Source organism: Anoplophora glabripennis, unplaced genomic scaffold (assembly GCF_000390285.2).
Source record: "Anoplophora glabripennis isolate ALB-LARVAE unplaced genomic scaffold, Agla_2.0 scaffold50, whole genome shotgun sequence".
Classification (NCBI taxonomy): domain Eukaryota; kingdom Metazoa; phylum Arthropoda; class Insecta; order Coleoptera; family Cerambycidae; genus Anoplophora; species Anoplophora glabripennis.
The window spans coordinates 1190708-1210669 of NW_019416330.1; the positions used below are offsets into that span (position 1 = coordinate 1190708).

The 19962-nt window shown below is 31.0% G+C and overlaps 1 protein-coding gene across 1 annotated transcript in view; it reads left to right on the forward strand.

Moving 5' to 3' along the window:
* The first annotated feature begins 1221 nt into the window (after positions 1-1221).
* LOC108914397 overlaps positions 1222-19962 on the forward strand; it is a 28726-nt gene continuing 9985 nt past the window's right edge. Inside the window, exon 1 of the mRNA XM_018720214.1 lies at positions 1222-1439. The gene's annotated coding sequence lies outside the window, so the exon portion shown is untranslated. The remainder of the gene's footprint in view (positions 1440-19962) is intronic.

Here is a 19962-nt window from a genome sequence, read left to right on the forward strand (position 1 = left end):
TGGTAGGGCGATATTGTAACTTTTCTGAATACATGATAGGAATTTTTTGTTTACGTTGGGCTGAGGTTTGGTATTTAAAAAACTGCTGTATTTTAAAATACCGATCTTGGTAAGAGTTTTCGACAAATATTCTATTAATTTACTTAATTTAATATTAAAAGTCAGATTAATTAAATATTGGATTGTTAGGATATTTGTTTAAGATTAAATGATCAATTCGCTATTCGCTCATGCACAGTTGGGATCTTTTAATGACCGATCTTGGAAAATTTGCAATTTTATCCTTCTATATTTCGTCTTTATTACTACTGTCAAACTGAAATCACATGTTTAGTGTTAAAAACAAAAAATAATATATATTTTTTAACTCAATTGCAAAGCCATTTTGTCTGTGCAGAATCATATCCGAGTCCGTATCATCAGAGAAGTTAGGAAATAAAATAGTTAAATAACATTAATCCAAAAAAATCGTAAAACAAGTCTTAAATCAAAACTAAAAGACAAAAATAAGTAAAACAAATAAACCCTCCATCTAAAAATACATTTGCATTATAGACGTGCATAAAAAGTATTTCCCCTCATCTATGACCCCCCTTCCTACCATCTATGCTTCATTTTCCTTTTTTTTATTATAATTATAGAAAATACCAGCATGGAATAAAAGTCTATGAAAATTTTCATCTCAATGTCTGCTGCAACAAGTTGGTGAGGATATAAAAATGCAGATTTTGGTCGCAAAGCTTCGCTAGCTTTAATTTAGTGTACTTCTCATAATATTTTACGTCCTGGAAAACCTGACGGACCGGGATGATTCATTCTTGTCGATTATACATAGATTATCGTTATACTTTTTGGCTGATTATGAAATAAGTTTGATTACATTTTATGAAGAGATCAACAGAAAAAAGTCTTTTGATTATTAACTTTGTTGTAGGGGGTCCAAAAGATGCAACCTTATTTTGAATAGTTGCATCACTCTCTGAAAGATTTCCTATAATTTCTATGGATACACCTTTTTTTTATTTATAGCTGCTCATTCACTTCATGCTTTGTAAAACAATCTTAAGTAGTAGACTTTCATATAATGTAAATCACTTCCACGTTCATCAAATAATCCGGATGGAATATTAAATGATATAATGCTTTGTTTTCCTCACTAGTTGCACACGATTCTGTGTTGTTTTCTAGACTCGCCGAACGGTTGGACTAGCGGCAACGTTGAAGTGAGTAAGCACCTCAGAGTGGTGGTAAGAAATTTAACTTCCTTCAGTTCCTTCAGTTAGGTTCGTCGTTTCTTGACCGTAAAGTGTAAGAGGATTAGTGAGTGGACGTTTCGCATGAGGTTTGTGTTATGCAATAAGTGGAAGTGTAGCAGTCCCAACCATGTGAACGAGAATAAATGTGTGTGTCAGTTTGCGAGGAAACACTTAAAAAAATAGGTAAAAACAACGTCTAAATCCAGATGCATAATAACAACTATGAATCTTAAATAATGACTGTCAACAAAAACATTTGTTCTAGTTACGTTTTTTTTGTTGCAAAATTGTACTCACATCTTAAAATAATTTTTTTCCATGGTAAATACTTTATTTTTTACAGTTATTATAAGCAATGACTTATCTATAATTACTGGTAGTACATTTTGTATTTACGAATTTTCCTTTGGGTAGGTATTATACTCGTAATATAAACACAGAACAGTTGTCTAAAGTATAATAACAAAATACTGCTGCCTTGAGGTGAGCTATGCAAATATTATTAATACAAAAATATTAATTTAAATTTTAATTTCTTTTATTTATTGCTGTTTAGTGCATATAATTAATACATATTTCAAATGTACATTCAAAATGTAGGTATGCTAATTCTAATTATGTATTTAAAAACGTTTATTTAAGTTCTTATCAAATGAAGTCATATACCTAACTATAGGTATGATAAGGAAGCAATTCCACATACAAGCTACTCATTAATAATAAGCTAAACTAATAAATAACACGGACCCACAAAAAAAAAATTGGAAATATCAGAGACTAGACCCGTCAAAATACATATAAAATAGTCTTATTGTGCTGGTTCTCACGTTTATCTCAACCTTCGGACCCGTGCTTAAGCGAGAATTTGAAGATTTTCCGTGTTGTTGGGGTAGTTTTTCGCGATTTAAAAAAAAACTGGAGGGTGATGGAACAATTTCGACTCCTTTCAGCGCGTCAAAATACATAAGGATATGTGGATCTAGTCTCTGGTATTTTTTTTATGGGTCTGTGTAATCATTCCAAATATTACCTACTATCGAAATAAATGAAATAGACCCCTGAGTTTGGAAACCGATATTAAGAAAACGGATTGGCAAAAAAAATTTGAAATTTGGCCCATATACAGGGTGTTCCTAAATAAGTGTCGCAACGGAAAACTGTAAATTCCTCTTGAAAAAAGAAACATATTTTTCCTCTTCCATTTTTCTCTCCAGGCTTTCGTTTTCGAAATACACGGGTCAAAACTTTATTTTTTTTTAAGTTTTTTGCCAATATCTTAGGAACCGTTATAACTACAGGACTGAGCTTTTGTACACACATTACCACTATTAATAGCTACTTTTTCGCACCCTTCTCGAATTCATTGGACGTGCCAGTGGTGGAGATTTTAAAGTATCGTAAGGGTTTTTCCCCCTAACTTTTACGCCACTGGAAAAATTGACATTTGACAGCAAATTCTGGAGCGCCAATGAATTTTACACAAAAAGAGTTCTCTTGGTTCATTGCTCTAAAGTCAACCGTTTTCAAGAAAAATGACTTTTTATGAACAAAAACATTTTGCTGTTTCTAAAACCGTTTGTAATTTAAAAAATAGGTAGTAATAATTAACAATTTTAACGAAATTTAACAACATATAGGATTTTAACTTAAAAAAACTTAAAAATAATTATTTATCAATTTAGCGACTAAAATTTACAAAAACTGTTCAAAATTACGTCCGTTGACTTGAATGCACGCATTATATAGTCAGATCATGATTCTATGAACGTTGTTCATAATTTGATGGGTATTTCTAATTTGTTCCGATGTGGCTTCAACCCCAGCGGTCAATTCTTCGACCGTGTTGACAGGGGTTTCATAGACAATGCTCTTCATGTGACCACATAAGAAATAATCATGTGGGGATAAATCCGGCGACCGGGCGAGCCAGTGCACCGGACCACCTTTTCCGATCCATCTTTCTTCGAATGTTCTGTTGAGGTACTCTCTTACAACAACTGCAAAATGCGGGGGTGCCCCGTCATGTTGAAACCACATACGTTGTCAAATATTTAAAGGGACATCATCTAATAATTCAGGTAAGACCTCTTCATGAAAATTTAAATAAATGGGCAACACATAAGGACCTATCAAATTATCATTAATAACCGACCATACATTGATACTAAATTTGTGTTGATGACCATTGAGAAAATTAGCTTGGGGGTTTTCTTCACTCCACAAATGATTATTATGTAAATTGAAAATACTGTAGTAAAACTGGCTTCATCAGTAACGAGAATTGATTTTGGAAATTGATCATTTACAATTGTTGATGCGTGGCAATTGTTAATTATTATTACTACCTATTTGTTGAATTACAAAAGATTTCGAAACGTTAGCTATCTCCGTAAACATTGCATTCTTTAAAAAAAGAAAAAAACTTACAGGTAGTAAATAATTATAAACAACAATCTGAAAAAAAATGTTAAAATAATAGTTATAAAGGCTGTACTGTATACCCTTCATCGGACCATGAATGTAATTGACCATTTCGATACTGTTTTTAAGAATATCATATTTATAACTGTATTATTTTAACAAATTTTTTCAGATTATTGTTTACAGTTATTTACTGCCTGTCAGTTTTTTTCTTTTTTTAAGGAATGCAATTTTTATGGAGATAACACTCCCTTTTGTTTTGCTTAAAAATAAAAGAAAGAAGAGCTTTTGAGACAAATGATCTTCAAAGTACTAAAGACAATACTTCGACTTATCGTCAGTAAAAATTTTGAATTTTTTTATCAATTAACAAAAGAATTACGAGTTAATGTGAGAGGTATCAATTTTGTAGACAGAAAACCGTGATTTTTTAAAAATTTTCATTAATAACTAAAAAATTGGTCAACAAAACTAACTGAAATTTTAGCACATAATAGAGTAATACTAAGGCTATATATGGTCCAAATTTCAAATTTTTTTGCCAATCCGTTTTCTTAATATTGGTTTCCAAATTCAGGGGTTTATTTCATTTATTTCTATAGTAGGTACCTACTAAGTAATGAAAAATAAATAGCTCATCCAATCTTGTAATTATTAAATGAAATTATGAAATGATGTGGCAAAAAGAAAATATTTTCAATTTCTGTTTTATATATATTCTGAATCAATAATTGAAAATAATTGGAAAAAATTAAACATTGACAGAAACTCGAAATAAATTTGGAAAATATACTTATTAACATTCAGATATATTTTGCTGGAATACCTAAGCATCAATCGATATGAAAATAACATACTCTCCAATCAGTGGAGTCTATGCACAAATTAACAAAGTACATTTTATTTAAAATAACAAAAATAATCAGAATCTTAATTGTTATGAGTAGGCTTAGTGCGGCGCGGAGTTTAACAGGACCGTAATCAGATTACGAATGAAAATATTAATATGTTTGCAGAAAATATATCGCAACATAGTACTATTACCAAAGAGCAAGGCTAAGTAGAGGATAAAATACCTATATAAATTTAAATGACACCACTTACCTGATAAACCTTAGTGTTGAGACAAGGCTTCCATGGCATATTGGAAATTGGAAGGAGTTAAAACATATTACTACGTGTTTTTCTAATTGTAAGTTTTCTTTAGTGAAAAGGCGACGTTTATCACTTAATATTAACTTGTGTAGGGAAAATGACCGTTCAACGTCTACTGTTGACAACGGACAGTATGAGGAATTGTTGAGGCATAATTAATATATTTGCTGGTAATTCCTGATATGTACCAAATAAAACTTTACATATGTTTTCCAAAATGGTCTATCCTGGATTTTGTTCCAACACTCTTTGCATTTTTCTTTTTATCGTACTACTGGGCGTATATTATTGATATCGCATATATTTTTTGTACGTCATCCATTATATGAAACTATTTATTTAGGGATAGTCATGTGATTCCAATTTACGAAATTACGGAACTTGGGTTCTCTAGTTTGTTTAATGGAATATTGCTCGAAAGAAAGGCGTCTGTAAGTTCATAGATAAATACAGAGTCTTCAGCGCTGGACAAGGCATGGCTCTTCAAATGTCTTGTCACTTTAGTTTTGTAACAACTTATAATGCGTTCATACACAGTACAAGACAGGTCATTTCCTTTAATACGCATGTCCCTGTAACCTTCGGGATCACTGTCAAACCACATTTGAAATAATTCCCATCTATTTTTTTTCTCTTGGCATTTTACTTCACTTTCCCCCCCAACTAATAATTGTTAATGTAAATTATGTTACTATTTTTAAATAGTTATATAAATACACAAGAAAGGTGTCGACGCGACACCAACTACTACGACGTTCCGTAAATAACTGAACAGTTCGAAAGGCGAGTCAGCTGTGAAGGCCATCAACTCCCGTGTGGGCTCTGTTAAACTCTGCACGTGCACTAAGCCTAGTCATGAGTAAATTATAAGTCTTTATAACACAAAAAAGTGTTTTTTTTTAAACAAATCTCAACATGAAACGAACTCAAAAAACATTATTTTGTAAATTCACATGGATTCTCATCCATGATTAATCTTCTGAATTGTCTTATGCTTTTGAATTTTCTGATTTCAGAGCAATATTATGATCCTTAACATATATTCCAAATTTTTGTCAGCTTCCTCTAAAAGCGCAAATGGTTCATTTTGTTATTAATTTAATTTCTAAAGGCTATGATTTTAAATATTTTTTGTTTTTTTTTTTAATTTTTTTTGGAAAAACCGTTTTTTTCTGACGTTAATTTGTTTGGAAAATTTTAAACCACTCTTCTGGATACAGCCATGGTATGGCAAATTGAAAACTACTTGGAAACGCCTGAAGATGACGAAAGTTAGTCAATTACTGACATTGTTGAATATATCTGGCAAATAATAGACCTAAAACTGTAAAAATATATTCAAATCGTTGTAGGTAATGTAAAAAAAAATCAGAGAAATGTCATGTCTTTTAGGGGGTATATAACTTATTACTATATAAAGTCACAAATTAATCTCAATAATAAAAAAAATCGGGAAGATAGATAATTTTTAATTTTAAATTTAAATGTAAACCTGAATAATTGCTCATGAGAAACTACAATTTTTAATTTTTCATCAAATTTATTTATTCATAAATTTACATACCAATTGAAGATTCAATTAATTCATTTTAATTAATACACTTATTTTTAATACTAATGATGACGAAATTCGTATAAATCATTTTGCTTTAGGGAATATAGATTTAAAGTAAAATACGAGTATTTAATCCATACGTATTAGAAATCAAACAAATACCTCATTGTCCTTCATTTTATGGAAAAAATGGAAAGCTATAGCTTCATAGGCGTGTGAAGATAGAAGCTACATTGCAACACCATATCTATAAAATCCATTTCCTAATAGTTTCAAATGAAAATATTTCGAAGCATGTTTATTACGTTAGATCCATTGCAAAAATTCAATTATGAATATTTTTTCTTTTTAAGATTGCATTGGGATATCTGGTTTGTGGTTTTGAAAATGTTTATTTCATATTATTTATTGTGCGCGATTATTTATTTGTGACATTAATTATACGGTTTTACTTTATTATGTGTTTTTCTACTTCTGAAAAAAGTTAAATGAACCAGAGAATTATTCACAGGTTGGTAAACTAGCGTTTCTTAGTAAAATATTAAAATATGTTCTACGTATCACACACATAATGCTAGTCGGAAGCTTGTTTTAAGTTGATTTTCTAAATGCATGTTCTGGTTTTATCTAAAAGAAACTAGATTCACCTACTGAAATAGAAAATAAACGATAATTTATAGGTTGTTTTTATATTTTTGGAAATAATAAAATTAATCTAAATATTAACAGTAATCCTTCAGATATGCATAAATCCATCTATTTCATTATAAGTTTTCTCTTTTGACTATAAATAATATCCAAAACGCTAATAAAGACTATTAGGCACTGAATACAAAGAACTACAACGCAATAGTTTAAGAACATATAGAGAGGCTGTACTGCGGATTGCTTGGGACAAAACTAAGGACAAAAAAGTTAAGATTTGCTGATACTGAGTTAAATGAATCCATGATCATTTCGGTGTATTTAAAATTCCAGCCACACTTCAATTGCTTCATGTGCAGTTCGTGGTCTAAATGATTTAAAATTTCCTTTTATTTCATATTGAATTTGCTGTTTACCAAATACCACTGAGTAAATATTTTGAATCGTCTATAAATTCCCGATTCAACTAGAACTAGAACGAAACTTCAAGCATAAAATGTATTTCTTGTGTTCAGTCAGTAATTATTCTCGATTGTTTTTCTTATATTACCTACGCCGATTCTTTGCGATCAACTATCTAGCGAATATAGGTCGTGTTTCTTCAATCTTCTTGACATACAAGGTCTGTTCAGAAAATAACCGAACTTTTTGAACTACGCGTTAAGGGGATTATAACACACCATCATATTTTTGAAAATTCATATTTTCGTTATTATTCGTCGGAATCGTTTCAAATTTGTAGGAATGATATAGAATTGTATAATCTAGGGCTGTGTGCATGCACATTTGAATATGTTTCATGAAACCGGAGAAATAGAAAAAAAATTTACAAAATATAAAGGTTTTGCAAAACCCATTCACATGCATCTAGAAAATGTAATTCACCATACTGTGTTAAAATTTAAATTGTTTACCTGCTGTCGTTTGTGTATAATAAATTTTCAAAATTCATGGAATTTTGTATCTGTAAAATGCTGCGATCTATTGGTACCGCTTTGAACTACGGGATTCTTATGACCGGTACAGTCCCTGCTGCAAGTATACATTAATGTTGAAATTCATTTATATAATATTATTCGCATAGTTAAGCTCGTGGTGAAAAGAACTTTTTAAAATTTTGTGGTATACAGGGTGGAAAAGATACAAAGTACAAAATTTAAGGAGATGAAAGTAAAAATAGTAAAAAAATTCCTATAAAACTTCATCCTCCGGATGGATATTTTTTAAAATAATTTTCTTTCTGATTAAGATATGGAATGAAAATTGTAGGTAGTAATTATACCATAAGGGTAGAAACTACCATAAGTTTCATAAAAATCGGTTATAAATAAAAATAGTTTTCTAACTACCCTTAACGGAAATTTTTCGAATTTTTTTATTCCCTTGAATTATCAAGCAAATAATATTATTTTTTAATGAATTAAGACTTTTTTGAAGAAAAAAATGTATCTACCTTTTTTCCGAATTCTGCTTAGTTTGGTCAGAAATAATAATTTTTTAAATATTGTATGGCTCCGAACAATAACTTTTTTTTAACATTTTCACATAGTAGGTACCTATTCTTCATGGTGACAGTTTCATAGTAATGATACTAATGATTATCTCTTTCGGGTGCTATCATTTAAATCCTTACGTTTCTTTATTTTCTTACTTGTGATCTTTGTGCTCGACTTTGCATTTCATTCGATTTTTTTACAACTATGTACCATCATGAGTTGAAAAATCCTAAAATTACTTCGTCTAAATGATGCGGTATGATACGATTATTACCTACAATTTTCATTCCATTATCTTCAGAAAGAAAGTATTTTAAAAAATATCCCAATTATAAGACCCCTTTGTAGGGGTAACAGTGCTCCGGAGGACCAATGTTTATACGAACTATTTTTATTATTTTTGGTTCTACTTTCAACTCCTTAAATTTTGTACCAACTTTTCCAAACACCCTGTATAATACTTATTAACTAGAAAAAGAAAACTAATATTACAAATAAACTATATTTACCTTGTATTTTTGCATTTAAACAATCTGCTGTTCATACAATTAATTTTAATATGCAAAATTATTCCCGCCTTTTTTTATTCTACAGTTCATCTTGTCAGTCAAAAACAAATTTCTGTGCACTGCTTGCATTGCTCGATTAGAGACGAATTATTTTCCATTCAAACACAAAAAAAACCGTTTTCAAATTGAACAAACTATGGCGGAATAATTGAACGAAGCATGTGCTCTATTAAATTCAACTGCAATTTACATTGACGTCTAATCTCAATGTTTGGGAATCTTTTCTCGTCCGACTGTACCGCACCACGTTTTTTGCACTCGCTGCGTCTCACTCAGAACTTTACTGATTTTACCAACACGAGGCAGACAGTCAGGTGCTATTATCCCCTTAATGGAGATATTTAGTTATATGGGGTTTGCAGCATAAACTGATAAAAACTTTAACGGAAACGTCTCAACTTTTGAAACAAGCTTACAGAGATAATGTTCTTGGTAGTACGCAATGTTACGAATGGTTTTCACGATTTAAAAGTGATCGTCAGTCAATTGAAGTTGATCCTCGACCAGGATGATCTCAACTGATTACTCATGTTCAGAAAGTCAAAAATCTGATGCCTGCAAATCGTCGATTGACTCTCAGAGAAATAGCAGAAGAGGTTAGCATCTCAATTGGGCCATGCCATGAATTTTTGACTGAAAACATTAATATGCATTGAGTTGCAGCAAAATTTGTTCCTCGTTTAATGACCGAATAACAGAAAGAAAATCGTGTGGACGTTTGTTGGCAACTTCTTGAACAATCCAATGATGATGAAACATTCATTCAAAGAATCATAACGAGATACCAAAGCTCGGTTTATGCCTAAGACATTTGAGACAAAAGTTCAATCATTACAATGGATTGGCATGTCGGTCTCGATCCAATGTTAAATTTTCCTAATGGTTTTTCGACTTTGATCACTGCTGAAAGGACTATTGATGACATCAAAGCAAATTCTCGCAAATTCTTCACAGACTTTAAAGGCCATTCCAAATGAGGCTATCCAGAACTGCTTAGCGAAATGGAAACACGGCTGGTAATGTGTATGAATAGGGCAGGGGAATACTTTGAAGCAGACAAAGATCAATAATGTATAAAACTAATAAAATTAAAAAAATAAAGTTCGATTATTTTTTGAACAGACCTCGTGTAACAAACATATTTATATTCGTGTTACAATAAACTTAACGAAACTTGTATTTCTACGTTGTATTGATTTTACTTCTCAAAAATTAACAACGCTGGATGCAGAAATTTTTACAACATAAAGCTGTTGAAAAACGGAAGAAGTAATATTCTAAATGTCTTAACTACCTAATTTTTACATTATAATTCGTTATATTAATTTTTTGCTAGATACAGAAAATTTTGTTTCTTGTATCAATGACTAACAATTTGAAACAATAGTTGTAAGTTATTTGACAAAACGGAAGAATTCTTGGAAAGAGTTGTGACAGAAATTCTTGAAAAAATTAGAAAAATGTTCCAGAATACATAAGTGATCTAGGTTTTACACTTTTTTTTCGACATTTTCTTTGTCACTTCATATAATTTAATATTTTGGTTCTTTCCTTCTTTACCAATTAATAGGGCCGTCAGAACTGAGCCGCGGGACATAGAGGTACGCAGTATTTATTGAAAAGCTGCAGATTAAATTGTCTACAATACACCACCAATCCAGCATAAACACCAACGGATAGGAACGTAACATCCGTACGATAACAGAGGCAACAGTATACTAACACTAACGTGACGTGAAAAGCATTCTGACTGCCTCGGTTGACGGTCTTGGTACTTACATTACGTAATTTAGATTAACAGTTACTTCACATAGAACTATGTGAAATATAGATTCAAACAGATGCAATATTTTACAATAACTTTAAAGTTTTATCACCTATACTGAACCAATACCTACTGTTTTGGCTTTATTTTAATAGGGCAAATCGAGGGGGTCATATCGTTTTAATATTTTCTAGATCAACATAACGACGTATTTTAAGTGTTCTATTTTTTTTAAGTAAATCTTGAATAACATTTTAATCTTTTCAAATATTAAATCTTATTGTGCAATTTTGTAACATGTATTTATTAATAATTACAAAACGATATATTTTTAAATTCATTTTAAGTTTATTATCGACATCTTAATGCATAAGAAACATTAAGAAAAGGCAGTATACCTATTTTAACTTTGTCATAAAAAATAATAATTATACAATAGTTTGGCTAGAGCTTACAAATACTATGTTGTTCGATTTTGTTCTACTAAACTATACTGTTGTACTATATTGTTGTGGCGTTGCATATAACTTCATATATACCTACTATTTTTGTTCCACTTGAACAAATGTAACTGCGAATAAATATTTCTTAGTAACTAAAGAGAATTATGATGCTCTACGTCAGTTGTTTGTCGCATGGGTCATGGTTAGAATTTTAACTACCTACCACAAAACAATTAAAGTATATGGTACTTATTAGGAAAACAAAGAAAGTACCGTTATAAAACTGGGGACACCTGGTATTTTTTACGGCGTATTTATGAAGTTCCTTTCATATTATTTTCCCAGCTATACAAATAAAGAATATTATTTGCAACCGCATTTCACATTAAATTTATCTCGAAACAAATACGTCATACATTTTTTATAAATCAATATTTGTAGTGTGCAATTCTGACGAATATGATCAATATTACTTCAGTCACAATAATAATGTTTTTGGTTTAACATATTAATGTATACAGCAGAAACTTAAAAACTGTTGACATTTATACCTGAAAACCTTGATCTGTTTTAGGACCGTGCTTTAGCCGGTGAATTTTATATGTATGTACATAATTTGAGTAGTGTTAAGATACAGTAACAAATTGATGTAATTCAATGTGATTTGTTAAAATACTATAAAAAATGTAAAGTATCACGAAAATGTCGTACTCCAGATCGACATTGACGGGAACAGTGTCAGGTAACTACGTTCACCAACACAACAATATTAGCAAAGTTTGGATCTTTACTAACATTGGTAGTAACATTTGCAACCTAATAACAATATTCGGTAGCGAAATTGGAATTACTCCACGTTCACATTAAGAATTATAGTCTGTTTAGAATTGAAAGAGAGTAATAAAAGCTTATTATGTATGCAAATCGTAAATAAATGTAGTACTGGTGCTTATATTCAATATTTTTATATTATGTATTATCGGTATAGATGAGGTGTACTTTTAAAAAAACTTTGTGTGACCGGGTTGTACTAAATTGTAGCAGGTAGCTAAAATTTAATCCCCGACAATCCGTCTTTGTCTATGCCGCTTCAATTTCTCGGTCCATTTCTCTTATAAGTAAACAATATAAAAACAGCATTTCAAAACATGAGGCTACTTTAAGCATCATAACCGGGTTAAGAGGGTTTTTAGTAATTCAAATAAAATTATTCAATATTATTATCAAAATATTTATTTAAATTTAATGAATAGACTTTTATTCCACACAAAAATATATGTATTTTGAAAATTCAAATTATGGTGAGTAAATGTAGTGTTGTATAAATGTACAATAAAGAAAATAAAAAAGTAGGTATATTAAAATTCATCCTCTGAATATTCTGATGAATTATCTTCGTCTCCTAGATTGATAACGATAGGTTCCACAGTAACGTCAATTAAATTATCGAGTTCCCACATTTTCTCCTCTTCTTTTTGTACATGATGTATACATCTTTGCCAGTTATCTGCAGTTACTCGTTCCAAGGAATTTTTTAACAAAATTTTCACGTCACTTAATTTAAACGTCGTATTATTTCGCGCTACATCTCCTTTTACCTGCGCCCAGACTAATTCGATTGGGTTAAGTTCACAGTGATAAGGTGGTAACCGTAGTACCGTTATTTGGCGATTTGTTGCCATTTCATCGATAACATATTTTTTCTGATCTTTATTAAGATTGACAAGTGTCAAAAGTTCCTTTTTCACCATATTTGTTTCAAAAGAAATGTTTTTTCCGGATAACCATTGAATTATATCGGCTTTCCTCCAAGCAGTCGTAGGCGTCCGCTCGGTCTGCCGTGAATGGTAACTGGCATTATCCATGACAATTACAGACCCCGGAGGAATAAGATCCAACATCTGTGTAAAATACTCTTCGAAAACATCTGCGTTCATGTCTTCGTGATAGTCACCTGTATTTTTAGATTCAAATAAAAGTAAACCGCCATCTACAAAACCACTGGCACTACCTATATGTGTCACTATTAATCTTCGCCCTTTACCTGAAGGTGCCTTGAACCCTGTTGAAAGTCCATCCAAAAATGCTTGTCGAAAACTTTTTACATTTTTATCTTGCCATACTTTTGTTACAGTATATCCCTCGTTGACCCAAGTTTCGTCTAGATAATAAATATTCCTCCCTTCGTCACGGAATTTTCTAATTGATCTTAAGTAGGATCTTCGCCAACAAATAATTTCATCTTTATCGATAAGAACTGACTTCCTGTTCTGCTTTTCCCAGCAAAAATTCAACTCTCGTAAGACGGCCCATAATTTGCTTCTACTGATTTTTGGCAAATCGTTGTCCTCTGAAAGTTCACTTAAAATTTTGTTTAGCGTTGGTATTTCTTTTTTAAAATAAAATGAGTGTACTTTTCTGCGAATGACATTTTTGAAGAAATCATCTATAACGACTTTTGACCTCCCTGTAGATGATTTTGGGGGATTTACAGTATCTTGTTCATTTTTTGTTTCCTTTAAAAGTCTGTAGATAGTCGATTTTCCAATCCCTGTCATTTTTGTTAGCATTAGTGTTACCCGATAATTACCTGAAACGAAATATTACCACGCCCATGGCCGGTTCTTATCTCGGGGTTTTATTACTCTCTTTCATTTCCAAACAGACTATAGAACAATGTTTAAAATGTTAGGATAATTTGAAATTTCACTAACAATCCTACTAATATGTGCGTTCTGTTCACAAACAGAATTGGATGTGCTATATGTTCTATAATCGCTTGAAGACGCTAAGAAAGAAATGAAATCTTTACTGATGGAAAAAAAGCGAAAAAGAAATAACTCCGAAAAGTCAATTGTTTGCCCATCAAGATATTTTTTTTAGTATAATTCAGGTTAAAAAATTTAAAATTAGTTTGAACTAGATTAACACTTTTAAAATAGCCTATAATTTATCTTTAACCAAATGAAACAAACAATTGAATAGATACGTTTTTCGGTAATTGTTTTTGAAATATTTGTTTCGAAATTCTCTGGATACAATTAGATTTCGGAAATAACACAGGCCGACAAAACGTAAATTGTAAACCAGAAATCAGAGTATACTTTAGAGGACTATGACGTTCAGGAGTTAGTTGTATTTCGATCCTCGGCTATGGGCTATAGGCTCTGCTATGGGGTTATAGAGCTTATGGTTTTGTAAGTGGTCTGCGTAAAAATTCGTTTTCCAGAGCTGTGGTGTTACAGAATCATCTCATTTGGTCATATTGGATTCAATGAATGGAAATGTATGGTGATGAAAATTCTTCGGTTTGAGAGATTGAAGGGTAATTCTTGATATATATATTTTTTAAATATATATAATCTTTCTGAAGTTAGTTGAACATGTATAAAAACGCATAGCAATAAAATTTAATGAGTTTCATACTCGCCCCTAAAAAAGTTTTCTGCTAAAGGTAAAAATTTATAATAATTTGTATATTATGTGTAGAACATTTCTATTATATGTTCATTTGGCCAACAACATATTTTAATTATTTATGTCCTCAAACAATTTTATTATATTAATGGTAAATTTAGTTTTGTTCCGTTTCAAAAGGTCTCCAAAATGCCAATAATATTAGTAAACATAATATCTCTCTTATTTCTCCCTTTCCCAATTGTAATATGAATGATTAATAGAAGGTGCCTATAATAAATTAAAATTACTTAAATCACACCAAATTCCACATTGTTGCACTGCACTGCAGGGTCATTTGTTGATAACTGAATTTATGACCAGGTCGCCCAGTGCAGCTGTGTTTATGCGGCATTTGCCCGCGCGCTCATTCTTCAACTGGGCGACCAGCGGACCAGCCCTGTAAATGGGTATGGCATGGCTAAATAAATATGGAAACAAGTTTTTCAAATATTTCAATGCTGCGTCAACGACCGAACCTGGTACATACTGTCAACCTCTTGGTTCTTCAATTGAGAGAGGAAATACTATACCTGTATGTACTTTTTCTTTTTTTAGATTTCTTTGATTAATAGATGCTGCGGCATCATAGCAAATGAGATCTTCATTATATACGTAATAAATTTTTCAGAACTGTTCAACAAAGTAAACATTAGACAGTTTACCTGTGTAAGAATTGATTGTTTTGAAAAAATAGAAATTCTAAATGTTATTTCTAGATCAACAACTAACAACATTTTTTCTTGAAGTGCAGTTTAGTGCTTTGTTTCCACTACTTATCCTGCACTAAGGTTTCAGATATGTGGCATTGTGGTGGCAGTGATTACACTGATTACCTACGCAAAAAAATTTATACCAGAATAAGTGTTACGTCATGGTCACGTCATCAGTTTTCTCATTTGAATAAATTATCGACTTTTGGTACATTGGTAATATGTCAAAATTTTTCATGCGATTAGAATAATAGTTACTGGTTAAAAGAATTAAAACAAAAATTATATTTCCTATTGTTTAGAGAATTAAGAACTTTAAAAATATTTTTACTAAATACCTAGTTATTGATACTTTTTAGAAAACTATTATTTCGTACTTGCTATTTAATTCTGGTTAAATTACAAATACTTTAAATAATTAATAGTAGGTACTGTCTTCTAATTATTGTTAATAATTTCGTGTGGTAGCTGGTATGTATTTTGATGCAAAAATTTCATTAAAAAGTGACATACACTTCAAAAAATAAATATGATTTTTCAGAATTCAACCTCGATTTTGCGTCTGTATTCAGAAAAAATTTAAATTGACGCAATTTTTTAACTAAATAAGTTAGTTAATTTCAGTTATTTATCAAGGTGAAGTAGGCAACACTGTGTTGTAAATTTAACTATAGGTAGCTGTAATAAAATTTATTACTTTTATAGAAATTACTATGTAAATATTTCTGATAAAAAGTCTTCGTCATTCTATGCTATTGTTTATTGTCTAAAATTGAATGGAAACATGCGATCAACCTTCATTTGTTTAATGCACTTATGTATATGTAAATAACAACTAAATTTATTTCTATGTTTCTTTATTTTATAATAATTTTAATCATAAATATTTGAGCATCCTGCTTGTTTATTTTCATTAGATATATAATACATAGTTTGGTAGTTTCATTGATGGCGTGTCTTCAAGACATTTATAGAGGACGTTATAAATTGTCCAATATTTCACTTAAAATTATTAAAAGTTTTTTTGGGAAACAAAAAAATATGCAAGACAATTTATTGAAATAGGTTTAGTCCAGAATTAGTAATTAAAAAAATGAATAATTTCTAGAACTTAATCATCTACTAAAGACTTGAAACACAGCTAGATCTATTATTGTATTATGTAGGTATTGGTGTGTATATATAAGCCTTTACATAAGTTCAAATATTTTATTTACGAGGAATCTTTGATCTGCTATTGTTGTTGTCGGGCTAGACTCTGTGAGGGCGCAACCGCTATCAGAACCCCTAGTCTCTCCTTGAGGTTGACTTAGGTTCTTGTTGGTCGCTGCTGCTACGGATGGAACCGCCGCTCAGGTAATGGTGGATCTCTGAAATATTCCGTAGTGGCCTCTGTAACTGGTCGCATACAATTATTCCAAAAGTTTCATTATTCTTCACTGTCGGCATCTACAAGTCATCCCACTTCTCAGTCGCGGGTCGGTGATAACGGGTTTGTCCTCGCAGAGTCTAGCCCGAGAACAACAAGGGCAAGTGCAGGTTAAAGATTCTTAACTAAGGCTAAGAAAGTGCAATACAATTTTTTATTCTTTATTCTAAATCTATAGTGACTGCTTGGCCTGCGATTTTTTGTTTATTGTTATGTAAAAAACTGCAACTGTTCCTGCAAAAGTGGAAATTGCTCTTTTTTCGACATTAATTTAGAAAAAATATAATTAAAATACCTAATAATAAAATAATTAAAATAAATGCACGTTCCTTTTTTTGGATAGCGTTTTAACATTTTTCACATTAACGTACTAAATCTTTTAAAGGGTGTTATTTCATAGCATAGGTAAAATCTATTCTTAGGTAGCATGAGAAGGTAGGTAAATGTTGAAAACATCTATATTTGATGACAATCTATAGGATATAAAATTGTACGTCTTGCGAAAAGATTGCGTGACTTTAAAATAGTTTCTCTCCTTTTGAGTGTCGATACAAATTATTTCGTTTGGGATGACTACATTTTTACCAAGCTAATTTTTTTGCATTAATATGACACATACTTTCTCTCTTTTATAACATGCGTGTTATTACCAAGCACGCATGAAGATAGTAATTGACTGTTATCAGCATATTTATCTATCCATTTTCTTCTATTTACTTAAAAAAAATGGAGAAACAATGTTTCTTTTTAAACAACTTTCAAAATTAATTTGAAAAACCTAGTTCAATTTCATTTTTTCTTAATATTATCATCTATCAGTTTTCAAACTAGCACAAATTGTTTTACTGTTTCGAGTACTTCTCAATGGTAAATTTAAAATAGTAACTGAAACGATTTGGTCGTATTGGATCTAAGACCATTAAATATGCTTCCAAAAAACCTTCTTTACAACCTTTTTTAACAGAAACTTATTGTTTGCGTCTATTCCTACTTATATTAATAACAGCCCCACAAAAAAAGTTCTGTACAAGAGACACGAATACATAGATCTTGTGTATTTTTTATGCTGAATCCGAATTCGCAGACCAAAAACCGATCTACCAGGGCATTTTTTTAGTATGACGCTAATAAAATATTCCCTAAAATAGGGTGAAATAGTGAGGGTAAGGTAAAGCCCTATATTGAAAAGAAAACAATTTGTAAATACTTTCAGAAAACATTTTAAAATAATATTTTGAGCATTGGAAAGAAATATATGCAAATTAAATCCACACCCATCCCTACGAGGGGGGTTAATTTCACCCCTAAGATCAAATAATGAATGAAAACTTTATACTACCAAATATACAGGGTATCCCACTGGGAATCGCCACTATCAATATCTCGTAAAGTAGGTACTGATTTGTTCAATCTGATAATTTGGCAACCTAGCAAAGGTAGTAGGGCCAACACAGCTAAAATATTTAGAACTTTATGACACTTGCGGTTCCAACGGAAGTCGACATTAACTTATTTTAAATGGGACTCCCTATATATTATTGCATTTTCGGATTGTACGTGAAATTTGAGGGACACTTTATAAAATATTCCCGATACCTAAAAGTTATAAATTTTGAGATTTTAATTTTTAAAGAAAAAATTTGACATATGCAAGGGTCCGCGGAGATGCTAGTAACTCTTTTCAGGAGCGTGATATCAAGTGGATTTTTGGTACCTGTAAAGGGCATAAGGTAACACTAAATTATGGTATACCAACAAATTAAAACAATACTAGGTGTCTCATTTTAGCTGTTACATTTTGATAACTTCAAATAGCTATAACTTTGTTAACTTAAATGGAACATCCTATATTTTGTGTCTGTCGTATGCAGATTGAAATTTTCTTTCATGTCAAGCCAAGCATTTTTAGGGTTGCCGTTACTGCCTTTAGAGATATTTGCAATTTTATATTTTTTGGACAGTTTTTCTCGTATCAGACATATTGTCAAATTGGCCATGACCAGAAACACTCCTAATTGAACATAAAATGTGTTTCTTTTAATATTTAAATGGAACACTATGTACATTTCCCAATATTTGGATAAATTGTTATCTCTTGAATGTATTGATACAGGGTTTTGTGAGTCAAGTTGTAATAGCTAAAGGTGATAGTTTAAAAGAGTGTACCATAAAATATATAGATAAAAGTAATGTGTTAAGGAGTCCATAGTTAATCAACCTCTATTTAAACATACAAATAAACCAAACTACACCCAGTAAAATTGAATCAAAGTATATCTGAGAACGTTTTAACAATGCATAATCAAACATCTTGAACATTATCATTGTAACGTTCACAACTTTTGTAATTAAGCATTCCAAATATCAATTGTAGTGCCGTTACATACCCTACATGGCAGAGGCGGATTGGCTATGCGGGAACTCGGGAAGTTTCCCGATGGGCCGCGGTCATTTTGGGCCGGTCCGCGCTGTAGAAGGATGAAATATATTTTTGAAATAAAAATTTCAAAAAAATTTGAAATAAATATGAAAAAAAAATTGAAAAAAAAATTGAAAAACAAAAATTGGAAACAATTTTGAGCAATAAATTCGAAAAAAATCAAGGAAAAAAATTTGGAAAGAAATGAAAAAAAAGTATATATTAACCTAGGGCAGTAAAATAAGAAATGTCGACTTCACCTTGGACGACAATTACATGTGATCTGAGGCTTGAAAGCTTCAATTTTTAACAAACTGTGAAATTGGTCATATATGAACCAGAAATAACTCCTCAAAAACTAAGAGATGAATTAACAAGTTTAGCATACCAGTGGAAAAAACTTGTACAAACTCCATTGGACGAGTATGAAACACGTCAATGTGATGAAAGTGAAAGTGAAGAAATAGACTAGGCGGTATCTGTTTTGGTTTGGATGAATTGTATATCCACGGAGATTTTTGGCTTTTTGGCTTTCAAATATCACTAAAAATGAACATTTTTCTATGCGCATAAAAAAACGTGGGCTTAACTTTTGGCGGCACAATATGTTCAAAAAATTCGAAAAGTATGGTTGGGTAGG